This window comes from Mesoplodon mirus (assembly GCF_964341445.2).
Source record: "Mesoplodon mirus genome assembly, chromosome: 13".
NCBI lineage: Eukaryota > Metazoa > Chordata > Mammalia > Artiodactyla > Ziphiidae > Mesoplodon > Mesoplodon mirus.
Window position 1 is genome coordinate 43,982,726 of NC_138989.1, and position 14,048 is coordinate 43,996,773.

The 14,048-nt window shown below is 41.6% G+C and overlaps 1 protein-coding gene across 1 annotated transcript in view; it reads right to left on the reverse strand.

The window, feature by feature from the left end:
- Nucleotides 1-14,048, reverse strand: part of CDH2 (cadherin 2) — a 224,688-nt gene that overhangs the window by 17,846 nt on the left and 192,794 nt on the right. The gene's annotated exons all lie outside the window — the stretch shown is intronic.

A 14,048-nucleotide genomic window follows, 5' to 3' on the forward strand; every position in this document is an offset into this window, starting at 1 on the left:
AGACGCTCCAAGCAAAATCCTGCCAAGAGAGTGTTGTTCTATCCCACTGATTCCCGTAACTCGGAGAGGTTAATGATTTGCCCAAGATCATGGACTCAGTTAAACAGTGTGGAAGGAGCAAACAGAGACCACCAGGCAAGCAAAATAACAACTAAAAAAAGCTGCATCTTCATATATAGAGATCAGACCTGTGGTTGTCAAGGGCGGGGTGGGGTGAGGGAGGGAAGGACTGGGAGTTTGGGATTAGCAGATGCAAACTATTACATATAAGACGGAAAAACAACAAGGTCCCACTATATAGCACAGGGAACTACATTCAATATCCTGTGATAAACCATCATGGAAAAGAATATGGAAAAGAATATATATTTGTATACCTGAGTCACTTTGCTGTACAGGAGAAATTAAACACAACATTGTAAATCAACTATACTTAAAAAAAAAAAAGGCTGTACCTTGTTGCCTGGGCCAGTGAAGAAAGGGACAGAATTTGCTGAAGGGGGGAAAATGAGGGGCTTTAGGAGCCAGAAGGGAAGTTCAAGGTGGTTATGCTAACTAGGCACTGGAATCCAGGACTCCGGTCTGTGCACAGGTGGTTAAAGCCTCACTGCCTTTTAGTCAGAAGGGAGTCTTCACTTGGGTCCAACAACAGTCTGTCACGTGAGGGAGGGGGAGGGCTCTCAAAGTTCCTGGTCCTTTCTCAGCCTCCACCAGTGAGAACCAGGGATGGAACACAAGAGCAAGTTTGGCTGGTTGGTGCAAGTGGAAAATGTTCCTTTTATAGTAGCAAAGGCAAGTAACTTTCAAATTCCCATATAGATAAGGTAAATATTTTTAATGTTTCAAGACTGAGAGAAATAAAAATACTAACATGAAAGTAAGTGGACAAAATTCTCAAGGGGAAAAAAAAAGCTACCCGATACTTTTTTCTTTTTCTTGCCTGTGGCACAGGTAAGAAACCCTTCAGTCAGACACAAAAAGGAATGGAAGATGGAAAAGGAGAACATTATTACCTCACCCTATATAGCTCCTGGCGTTAAAATAATTGAATAAAATAGCGACGAGGTGTCAACACATTACTACACAGCTGCTGACAGGTAAGTTGAATACACTTGCAAGCTTTATGTAAATTACATTACAACCGGATTTTCTTCCCCAGTGAGGTATAGTTATGATGGTAACTATTTACACAGGGGAACTGATGTGGAAAACAAGGTTGATTCTAGGGATTACAAAAGCCCCCAAAACAAAAGATTTGCTAACAGCTTTTCTGGTTTAAATCATAAGCCTAATAGAAATAAAATAACTTGGAGACTTAATATATAGATGAAGGTCCCCCATTCTCTGTTTTCATCCACGTTTTCATCTCACTGGAGAGCCGCTTTACCACTCCCCACGGTGGGAGGGAGGTGAGTCTCCATTAAACACATTCACTGCTTCTGCTTCCGTGGTTTACCGTTCATGCTGCCCTGTCACAGCTTCTTTTAAAATTCTGTTTTCGAGAATGAGCACATTCTTTGGTGCAAAATTGTGGTTCTGCTTCAGAAACTGGCACTGTTGAAATTTTATCACAGCTTATTTCCCATTGTAAAATTATGGCACGTTCTTTTGGAAACAAATGCAGCAAATACAATGCAATTCAATTTGATTCAACAAAGACTTTCTGAAGAGTCTCTTGGGCCACAGACTCGGTTACTGACCTCATAGAGCTTTTAGTCTAGTGTCTTTTAAAAGGACACATTTAGGGCTTCCCTGGTGGCACAGTGGTTGAGAGTCTGCCTGCTGATGTAGGGGACATGGGTTCGTTCCCCGGTCCGGGAGGATCCCACATGCTGCGGAGCGGCTAGGCCCGTGAGCCATGGCTGCTGAGCCTGCATGTCCGGAGCCTGTGCTCCACAATGGGAGAGGCCACAACAGTGAGAGGCCCACGTACCGCAAAAAAAATAAATAAATAAAAAGGACACATTTAAAGCTAATATAAATTTAACATAATAGATAAAACTATTAAAAAAATATGGAAAATGAAGGTGTAAGGAGCTGTGAAAGAGGTGCTGCTGAAAGAAATAAGGATATGGATACACAAAGCATTTCTAGCAGAGTAACAGGGGCTTCAGAAAATGCTGCTCCTCTCAAAATGTGAGATTTATTTTTTATCCTAATGTTTGTAATTTCCCATTCTTTCTATGTAATTCAGTTACAGCCCTATAAACATGGACATGTTTTCTTAACCCTTTCAAGCACCGTCTTGGGAGACAAAAAGTATAGCTTTCCGAATGCATCTTCAGTAATACATTCTCACCCCAAGCCCCAACTTCTCCTTACGTAAAACAAAAATGTCACCACTCTGAAAAGGTCAAAGTCATTCTATCTTAGCGTGACCTATTTTTCTATCTTGGAGGAAATCTAAAGATAGGTAATAAAGTAATGGCAGTATTTGGTTGGGAATATGGTGACGGCATCAAAATCCTTCACTCATTTATGTCACGTTGTTTTGGAATTTCCTAAAGAGATATGGTCTTTGTTTTAAGATAAATCTACAAATGAAATCAATACAGAAAAGGGAGTATAGTGTTGTGATTTTAAAAAATGGATTCTGAAATCAGAGCATCTGGATTCAAATCCTGGCTCTACCCTATCTATCTGGGTGACCTTGGGCAGATTACATAAATTTCCTGTGCTAACCTTCAGAGTATTCAACCTTGGGACAAAAGAGTGAATGAAGACTTCATTAATGGAAAGAAGTCTATAGCAGGGATCAACTTTTCCTAAGACCTAATAGTAAATATTTCAGGCTTTTTGGGCCATCGAGTCTCCGTCAAAATACCTCAACTCTGCTGCTGCTGTGTAATAGTAGCTATAGGCAGTACGTAAGCTGTGGACATGGCGCAAGGCCACACAAAATGGAACTTTTATAAAGTTCCAATACAACTTTAGGCAAATGGTAGATTTGGCCAACTGGCAGAAGTCTGGCATATACCACTTAGTATCTTAGCTTTTTTTTTACATCCTGGTAACACATACTTGGCATACAAATCTTTATCTCTGTATTGCTGGGTAACTTTCCATTCCTCTAAAACTAAATGTAATAAACTTAAAATCAGTCAGGAAGAATAAACATTAAGATGAATTACATAAAATATTGTGTTAATTTACGTGAAGTGATCAGGATAGTAAATAAAAAAGTCACGTGCAAATCAACTGCACATTAAAAATATTGAATGCCCAGTAGGTAATGGGTACCAACCAGTTCAGACCACATGTTGTCTGTAGCCTACCAGTGAGTCACCTGGCCATGAGGGTTTTTGAAAACAGCATGAAAAAAGGGATGGCAGTGTGCTAACCCAAATTCCTGGTGAAATTTTCCTCTTGTGAAATCAGTGTCACTCTTTCAATAGCTAATATATACTGGAGTTTGCAGGTGGGTATAAATGCATGAATAACTTGGGAACATATTTAAAACAGTGTGCTTTGGCCAACAATGAAAATGTTGAAAGTGGTCTCCACAGCTATGTCCAGAGTCAGCCATCTGTTAGCTTGTTTATAAAGCAGAATGATTTTGTAAAGCAGTTATTTCGAAGAATCAAATATACCAGTTTCATTCTCTGCTTGAGTCAGAGGGTCAGGCTTGGTTGTCCACACTGGGGCTGGTTCCTGAGATTGGTGAGTAATCTTTAGAGACCGTCTTGGCTCAAGCAGAGATCCCTGGTCTCAGGGAAGTGGCTGGTTTGGTCTCCAGGTGCTTTCTTGTACCTGTGCCTCATCCTTCTGTCTAGGTATCCAGCGTGGATTTTAGATTTTAGTACCTGTTGCCCAGATTGTATCTCAGGTCTTTTAATAACTTGGCTCCTCAAATTGCTTTTCCAGATTCTACATTTGTCAGTGTCAAAATGTGCTCAATTTTGCAAGCCATGCTTAACGAATTAATTGGGTCTTACCCTTTGCCTGTTCTAAAGCCAGATTACCAGTGGTCATCTAATAAGCTGAGGGTAAGTGCCCAGCCTCACTGTTTCTACCAAGTAACACCTGCCTGCCATAGACAAGCCAGAGTAAATAAAACGTCTTTCATGTGACCTCCATCCCGGCGCATAAGAGCTGGGCCTCTCAAGTCACATGGACCTGGGTTTGAAAACTGGACTAATGGCAATATCTACTGCATAGGGTTGTTGGGATTATAAAAGATTATAAAAGACACGTGAACTGAGAGCAGAGCCCAGTGCCTGACATAGGATAAGTATGTAATGAAACACTGGCATTTATGAATCTGATCATCATTTCCTGAAGCCATCATAGATTTCAAAAAATGAAAGTGAAGTTATCAGGCGGTAATGGTTCAATTAACCCTGTAGAAAGACTTGCAAACTAAGAGATTCTGGAAGAGGGCCCAATGCACAAACATTCTATGAGTGCCTGCGAGGTGTCAATTGTCCTAGATACTGGCATAAAAAAATGAATGTGACAAGTCCCTGCTCTCAGGGCCTTTAAGGTCAGGACCAGGGCTGCACACAAGATCTCAAAATAGAGGCAGACACGGGATATGCTGCGGGAGCACGCAGCAGAGACACTCGATTCAGCCTGTGACCCTGAGAGATGTATTGAGATGGAATCTTGGGGGCTGAATAGAGTTAGGTAGGGCAAGACTGTGGACTAAGCCATAAAAGTGTGAAATAGCGTGGGCTTCCCTGGTGGTGCAGTGGTTGAGAGTCTGCCTGCCAGTGCAGGGGACGCGGGTTCGAGCCCTGGTCTGGGAGGATCCCACATGCCGCGAAGCAACTGGGCCCGTGAGCCACAATTGCTGAGCCTGCACGTCTGGAGCCTGTGCTCCGCAACAACAGAGGCCGCGATGGTGAGAGGCTTGCGCACCATGATGAGGAGTGGCCCCTGCTTGCCACAACTAGAGAAAGCTCTTGCACAGAAACGAAGACCCAACACAGTCATAAATAAATAAATACATTTTTTAAAAAAGTGTGAAATAGTGTGAGACAGGTTAGATGTATAGGAAGTTCAATTCTACTGCAGTTTAAAATGCAAGGGGGAGGATCAATGAGAGGTAAAACTGAGTCATCAACCCGCAGAGTCCCCCTTCCTCAAAGCCAAACCCCGAGTCACAGGAACTGTGGGTTCTTTCCCCATCTCAGGCACTTCAACTCTGTTAAATGTGCTTTCTGTGTCATGGAGATGCTGGGGATCTGATCTACTGAAATACTGAGACTAATTTCTAGAGATCACATAAGACATAATTTCATTGAAAAAAAAAAAAAGCCAGTTGACACTCGTACAGCAATCACGTCTGGATCTTTTGGGTTTTGGAATCCCTGCCCACTAAAAAGAGCTCCTGGCATGACTCCCTTTATCCTTAAATATGTTATTCCTTTCACGTGCAAGTGCTGGGCCTCCATCAAGAAGACTTTAGTATCCCCGGGGCGCAGGGGCAGTGCTCCCCAGGTGGGGGACAGCTGCTCTCCCTGGATTTGGGTGAGCCTGACACACAGTGTCCCATTTTCCTGCTGGACCTCCTGTGTCTCCTCTGTGTCCAGGGACCCACTTCTTTCTGACACATCTGGATGGGTCAGATCGATGCTCTTTTTTTTTTTTTTTTTGCGGTGCGCGGGCCTCTCACTGTTGTGGCCTCTCCCGTTGCGGAGCCCAGGCTCCGGACGCGCAGGCCCAGAGGCCATGGCTCACGGGCCCAGCCGCTCCGCGGCATGTGGGATCTTCCCGGACCGGGGCACGAACCCGCGTCCCCTGCATCGGCAGGCGGACTCTCAACCACTGCGCCACCAGGGAAGCCCCAGATCGATGCTCTTGATCTAGCTGTGGGTAGTTACTGTGAGAAAGCATGTTCTCACAGAACCTCAGGAAGATTCTCTAAACTCAGGTATGTAACCAGGGTGGCTAGAGTCTTCCAGCTGGTCACCAAACCCATTTATTCTTCTCAAGGCAGGAGTGGAAGTGATGTGTCTCATTTCCAGGCCTGGCCCATGAAAATCTCCCACAAATCATCCTTCCTGCCCTTCTGTCACCCAGTGACACATGTATGTATGGCTAGGATGACCTTGGAAGCCACATGTGGAAGATGGGGGAGTCACTGGCACTCTTAGTGACCGCGTGGAATGACACAAACTTTCTCTCCCCATTCCAAACTCCCATGACTCGAAACCCAATTATGGCCAAGTAAGCAAGAAATAAACTTCAATGAGGCTTAGGTCACTGAAATCTTAGAGCTTGTTATAGCAGCTAGCCTATTTTAACTAAGAGATCTGCCTAAATATATTTGTGGTTAATTCCCTTTCTTTCTTTCTCTTTTTAAAAAACCAGTACTACAGGAAACTATCCTATGGTTTCAGAGCACTGTAGTTCCTCCTTCCCATAGGAATTTGTTTTTGTTCATCCAAAGCATAATAATTATTATATAATTGAATCAGAGTCTGCAAAAAGGGGTATCTACAAAGGATAGGCTGATAACATAAATCCATAAAGCTGGCCTGGTATGGAAAAAAGGAAACCAACAATTACTGGAACGCGCTTGCTGCTTCAAGAAGTCTCTGTTTAGTTTCCAACAATCACTGCCATGTCAGAATGAAGGCCATCTTTCCATTTCTTGAGAGGACAGGAGACTTTCAACTGATCCAGAATCCAGCTTTCTGACATGGCCCCAAACCATCAGGGCTGGTAGCAGGTACCTACTCAGAGAGCTCAGAACCATCTCTAGTGCAAAAGAAACTAGCCCAGAGCATGTCTCTTAAGACTTCAGAAACCAAATTTGGGCATTCCCAGAGTCCCCATCGGCTTGGAATGTGAAGCCTGCTGAGCCCAAGAGGTGCTGGGCCTTGGGGCAAGAGACTGAGAGCAAACAGCTTATTAGCCAATTGTGAGGCTATGCTCAACAGCAGCAGTAGGTATGGGAATTCAGAGTGGTACCCAGTGGATAACAAGGGCTGAGAATCCAAGAGTGACCCAGAGAAAACCAATGTGGCATCTTCACGCAGCTCTTCACACTTTCGGTCAGGATCAGCTCTGACCAGCGTCAGCGTTAATCTCAAATGAGTTGACTCTGCTTGTGCAGATGCCAAGCCTGCTCCCTTACTGCTACCCTTGTTCCCCTGAACCACCAGCTGTGGTCCTAAGGCTCCCAGCGTCCACTGACTGTCACTGGAGAAACTTCAGAACGTGCATAGCAGCACCTTCTTTCATACACCCAGAGCCCCCAAACAGCCCAAGGCCTCGGGAACGGAAAATCTTCCCAAGTTAAAATTTAAGAGCAGAGAAAACTACTCTAGATCGTGGAGCCTACTTCAAGGAGGGGACGGCCTTCTTCTGATAAATTCAGATGACATTCTGAAAGGCACTGTTTTCATTGCCAGGCTGAGCTTGAGCTTTGCCAAGGAAGGTACCATCTTCTTTGGGCTCAGGCCTACTGGGATTTAATCCCCATCTTCACTACTTTCTAACAGTGGGGACCTTCTTTGCTGGACTGGGGGAGGGTCAAATGAAATTATGGATATAAAGCACTTAGTACAGGTATTCAGTACAGTGCCTAATACATAGGTTACCACACACACCCCACCCCCCCAACAATAGCTTCTGCTGTTATTATGGAGAATGAAGCTGTATAATGTCAAGAGATTTAGGCAGAGGTTGTTTAAAGACAGCACTAGTGAGTATTATAAACATAATATACATTTAGTGTTTAATGTCTGTTTAATGTAACAGTAATCGTAATTAAGTCTAAGCTTTAAAGAGCAGGAAGCTAACAGTTTCTGTTTCCCATCCTGGGGCTAAAAGGGGACGGTTCCAGGAGAAGTGAACTACCAGGTGGTTACACTGTACATTCACCCGTATTTTATTAGTGATGCTAATATGGAAGGAACCAGATACAAAGATCCTGAAAAGGGATACAGTGTCTGCAACCAGCTCCACTGACCAAAAGGGCACTGAAGGACATCTACTAATGAGGATAATTAAACATGACTTGATAACCACCCCAAAGACCCCCTGATCACGGCAGCGAAGCAGATAAAGAAGGGACCTCACCCTCTGAAAAGAGACTGGGCATTATACTGAGTCTGTCCAACTGCCAACAGCACTGTGAGGAAATAATGGTTGTGTTCAGAACACATCTAATGCCAGTTTCAAAGACGGGCCCAACCTAGTCACATGACAATGGAAACCAGAGCAGAATATCCACACGCACCGAGAAAAGTCTACTGTACACAAGACAAGAGAAAAGATATGGAGGTGTTTTTTTTGGTTTGTTTGTTTTGTTTTTCTTTTCTTAGGCTCTATATTTTTAGCTATTTTGTTAAAGAAACTAGCAACCTGTGTTTTGGCACAGAACTTAAACAGAGATGCTAATCAACAGCAGGGAAGATAAAGGCTCCCTTGTAAAGGACTGTTTTGCTTTGTTTTCTTTCTAATCAGTGAGCTCCTGAAGGATACTTCCTCTGGGCAGGAAGAATAAGAATTCTGGCTAAGCCAGCTTTAGGCTAGGCATCATAGCCTCCTGGCGACAGCTGCTGCAGACCTGCCTTTGCCTGTAGCCACAAGCCTCCACCGAGATCTACCCATCTTTGAAAGCTGATGATTCTGAAAGACTGTCTGGCAGAGACGTCCAGCAGACCACAGCCTGATCATGACAAGCTGTCTGCTTCCTATGGCACAGTCTCCAACCACATCTGGAGGTAACACCCATGCTCTGTAAAATACCAGCTACGTGTAATAAAAATCGACCAAAACTTGTCTAGAATGTAACATGGCACCAATTCCATTTCCGAGGCTCACTCTTGTAAAAACATAATGTCTTCTAAAAAAAAAACAATAAAAAATATGAGCCAAAGTCTGTTGCCAAAAAGGCTTAATGCATGCTTCAAAGAAATAGAATTTCTAACAGGGAGCCACATGTGAATTATGGACAGTGTACTTCACAAAACTGAACTTCTCAGGAACCGGCTATGATTTTAAGATTAAAAAAGCAATGGTATCTTGTTTAGAACACGGAGAAGCATTTGGCATAAACTCACTTAGAAAGTAAGAGTATTAAATAAAGTGTTCTTTTTCTTAAGGAAAAAAAAGTAAATGATAAAATCCATCCAAAACTTAAAAATAGAAATCTTGATGAATTCTATTGGAGAAAATATCCTAACAGATAGGGAGATATATTAGAAAGCTCTAGTAATGAAAACAGCATGGTATTGGCCTAAGAATAGACAAATAGGACAACTAGTACAGCACAGAGCACCTGGAAGCCATGCCACAGGTCCAGGCATATATAACCACCTGCTTTATGACAAACGAACCCCTTCAATGCAGTGGAGATGGGTTATCTTTTTAGTAAACAGTGCTGGATAGCCAGCTAGGAAGAAAACAAAAAAGACCCCTGATCTATATCTTTTTTTTTTATTGGAGTATAATTGCTTTATAATGCTGTGTTAATTTCTGCTGTACAATGAAGTGAATCAGCTATATGTATATCTATACCCCCTCCCTCTTGGACCTCTCTCCAACCCCATCCTACCCAACTAGGTCGTCACAGAGCACCGAGCTGAGCTCCCTGTGCTATACAGCAGGTTCCCACTAGCTAGCTATTTCACACATGGTAGTGTATTTATGTCAAACCTAATCTCCCAATTTGTCCCATCCCCCCTCCCCCTCTGTGTCCATATGTCCGTTCTCTATGTCTGCTTCTCTATTCCTGCCCTGCAAATAGGTTCATCTGTACCATTTTTCTAGATTCCACAAATATGCGTTAATATACGATACTTGTTTTTCTCTTTCTGGCTTACTTATACTACATGAATAATCCATTACAGATGGATCACAGACTTAATATAATAGGTAAAACCATAAAGCTTCAAGAAGGCAAGATTTTTTTGGGGGGGCATTCATTAACTCAGGGAGACAAAGTTTTCTTAAATAGGTATAAATGTACTAACCATAATGGAAAAAACTGATAAATTAGACTTCATTAAAATTAAAAACTTCTTTTCATCATAAGGTACCACTAAGAGAATAAAAAAGCAAGCTACAGAATAGAAGGTATTTATAATACATTTATCCGACAAAGAACTGATATCCATAGTATATAAGGCCCTCCTACAAATCAATAAGAAAAAGACAATCAACCCAATAGAAAAGTAAACAAATAATCTGAACAGACACTTCACAGAGAAGATATCAAAATGGCAAGTAAGTCAGTAGGAACATCCCAATTAAATCATAATGAGGCATATACTACCAGAGTGGCTAAAATTTTGAAAGACTGAAAAATCCCAAGGGCTAGTGAGGATGTAGGGCAATTGGAAGTCTCATATGCCGCTGTGGCCGGGGGAGTGTGAACTGGTACAATCACTTCGGAAAACTGGCAGGATTGTACTGAGGGCTGCGCATATATGCATATTCTAGGACCTAAAAATTCAATCCCTGAGCATATACCAGCAGAAATGCGCCAAAACACAGGCATAAGAACATTCATAGCAGTTTTATTCATAATAACTCAGCTGGATCAACTCAAATGCCAAGTGTAGTAGGATGGATAAATAAAATGTGGTCAATTCTCACAACACAACAGAATCTGGCAATGACAAGAAATGAACTACTTCTAAATGTAGCATGGATGAATCTTCCAGATAAAATATTGAGTAAAGGAAGCCAGGCAGGAAAAGTACCTACTGTATGACATCCATTTTTATAATAAAATCCAAAACCAGGTAATGCCCATCTATGGTGATTGATAGAAATAAAAAATACTAGTTACTTTTGACACAGGGCATACTGCCTGACAGGGGGGTACACAGTAAGTTTCTGGGGGTAATGGAAACATGCTTTGTTGACATGAGTGATGATTATACTCTTAAACAGGGAGGAAGCCTTCTGCTTCTGGTTGGGATAGAGAAAAGCATGAGATTATCATTTACACTCTAATGCTAAGAACAAGCCAGCTATGTTACTAAATCACAGATTTCTGAGAACATAAGATAGCTAAAAACATAATGAGATCTAATGAATGAAAATAAAGAAACCAGCAAGCCCTTTCTAGGAGAAAGAAGGCCCGTAACTGTTCTTATCCCCGGAGGAAGAGTGAGAAGAGTCATTCAATGGTAAAAGGACAGATCACCCTGACTCTGAAGGAAACTTTAGAGGCCATGAGTGGATATAGGCTTGATGGAGTCACATCCTTGGGGAGCCTGTACCTACCACCAGCTCCTTCCCATAGGCCTTTACCTAGTGCACAAAGTGGGGGTCCACCAAAGGGTGGGTGCAGGGCCACAGATCTGTCATACTAAGGAGGGAGTTTGGATTTGATAATTTCCAAAGAGCAGATGGGGTGTGCATCCAGAGACCGGACACTCATGAGGAGGCTACTGCAGGTCAGTGATGTTTCTGACCTAAGTGAAGGCAGTGTCCTGGATGATGGTGAAAGTGAATGGATTTCATGAACCACTTTAGAGGCAGAGGAGACAGAACCTTCGGTGTAGGCTTCCTATACTGCATATTTTATTCCGCTATTATGAGGTAAAAGTTAGAGTGAATAAAAAACCTGTCATCTAATTTTGTCACAATTTTCTATAATGAGAACTGCAAATGGGAATTGTAACAGGATCAGAGAATGGGTGGAGGCTCTTGATCTAGACTAAACTGCCATCAAAGAACCAAGAGGCAACAGAAAGACGCCACAGGAAGACCAGCACTATTTCAATAAAGAAATGAGCCACTGAGGTCAATCCAGAGCAAGTTCCAGAAGAGTCTTTGGACTATCAAGAAAGTGGGTAGGAAGCGACACATTCGTGCCCAAGAGTTGATCTGGGAGCAGAGAAAATTTCCTGGGTCAGGTAAAGAAGAGGTTGAAGATTGATGATAACAATTTTAATAAATCTTGCAATAGGTAAGTTTTACCATTTGATCTCAAGCATCAATCTAAGTGGACACAGTAATGGAAGTAAGTCTTTCCTAAAATAACTACAACAATAAAATTTCATTAAATAATTTCTTAAAGGAATTGGAAGGGAGGAGAAAAAGCCAGATCAGTTGACATCAAGTACCCTGGTCCAGACCCTCGGATGCTGTGAAATATCTTGGTTCTTGATTCTACGCAGCATCCGGTCATGACTGGTATCCTTCTAGTTGTTACTATTTTTACCGAAGCTTCACTGAGTTGGGTTTAGGTTTATGCCTAGAAAATTATGCATAATGACATGAAAAATAAAATGCTGAAAGAAGAAGATTTATGAGATAATGTGATCAGTATAACGTTTGCTCTTCTTGAACATAGCTCAGGAAAGTGAAAGGACAGATTAATGAGGGATTAAGCCAAACATAAATTTTAATATCCAAAGACATTATTTATAAGCAAGAAACCCTGGGGTATATTTATAGAGCCACTTTAATTAGTCAGTATTCAAAACAGCTTTACACATGAGTCAAGTTTTCAACAGATTTAAAATACACATCTCTTCTAAATGAGAGAATTGAGGTATTGTAAACCAAGCATGGAATCAGGAATCGGAAGATGCGGGCTTGAGTTCTGACTCTGCCAGTTACAGACTTGGAGAGCAAATCACAAAACCTGTTCAAATGGAAAATGGAAAACTCTGATGGACTGCCACAAAGATGAAACACAACAATGGGTGTGAATGTGCTTTGTAAAACAAAGAGCGATATATTATTTCCTCAAAGGAGTAAAGAAGAGAAAGAGAACATATGTTCAGAAATTTGCTTGAATTAATTTTTCAAGTTAACAGTCCTATCACTAATGTCTACGTATATACTCTGCAGACAGAGTATTTTGAATTTACTGATAATGATCCAAGACCCAAGGATTCTGGGTTCTTTACCTGACTACTACCCCCAACACTTGCATTAGTATATGGAAGGGAGAGCTATCCAATGTATCTAAGAAATACCTCTCACAGTGATTGCTCATGGATTATACTCATACCTTCCAGATAATTTCTAAAGGAACTATATATTGATAACTATATAGTTAGTTTAGGCTGTATCATCAGACAGAGCTGGATTCAAATCCTACCTCTATCACTTCCTAGTTGTGTGAATTTATAGACTCCAACAATCCCTAGGATCTGTTTGCTAACACAAAAGTGGAGGTAGTCACAATACAGTACACAGCTTTCAAAGATTTAAGAGGTAACAGCATTTAATGTGCTTAGCAGAATGCCTGGTATGTAGTACAGACCTTGAAAGTGTTAGTTATAATGATATCTAAAATGTTGCTTCCCAGCAGATAAAATCCTTCATTTTCGACCTACTGGTCATTCCCATCCTTGAACAGGGATGCAGTTCCTTATGTACACACAGAAGCTCATGTTATTCTATAACCAGTCAGGAGCTCAACATTTATTAAGCAACTGCTATAAGCCAGGCACCATGACAGACATCACGGGTACAGAGGTAAACTAGATATTGTCTCTATCTGCAAATATTTCTCAAGAATGTAAGACTCTTGGGAATTCCCTAGCGGTCCAGTGGTTAGGACTCTGCACTCTCCCTGCCAGGGCCCGGGTTCAGTCCTTGGTTGGGGAACTAAGATCCCACAAGCCATATGCGGAGTGGCCAAAAAGAAACAAAAGTAAGACTCTTGAGGGCAAATCTTTGTTGGCTCTGCCCACCTCTGTTTCCCCAGTGATTAAAATAGTGCCTGGATTATTGAATGTGCTTGGTAAATGTTTATGAAATGAATAGCCTGTGCTTTTTCTTCCATACTGATAAAAATCCAAATTCCAACATAGAAACTACTTTTACTTTTATTTTGGATATGCAATGAAGAAAAACTGTAAAGAAAAACGTTTTTATCAGTACGGATATAATTCGTATTAGGTGTAAATCCTGGGGTCCTTGAATCAATGTTAATGATCTTCTCACAAAATAAATACAATGACATTTGGCACTTTGGAAAAAAAAATCAATAAGCAGCACAGGTTGGAAAGAATTCACCAAGTGTTTGATAATGTGATAAAGGAAAAGAAACTTGATCCCATTCTTTTACTCTATGTATTAATATTTTCCCCATCACTTTAAGTTTAAGATGATAGAATTTC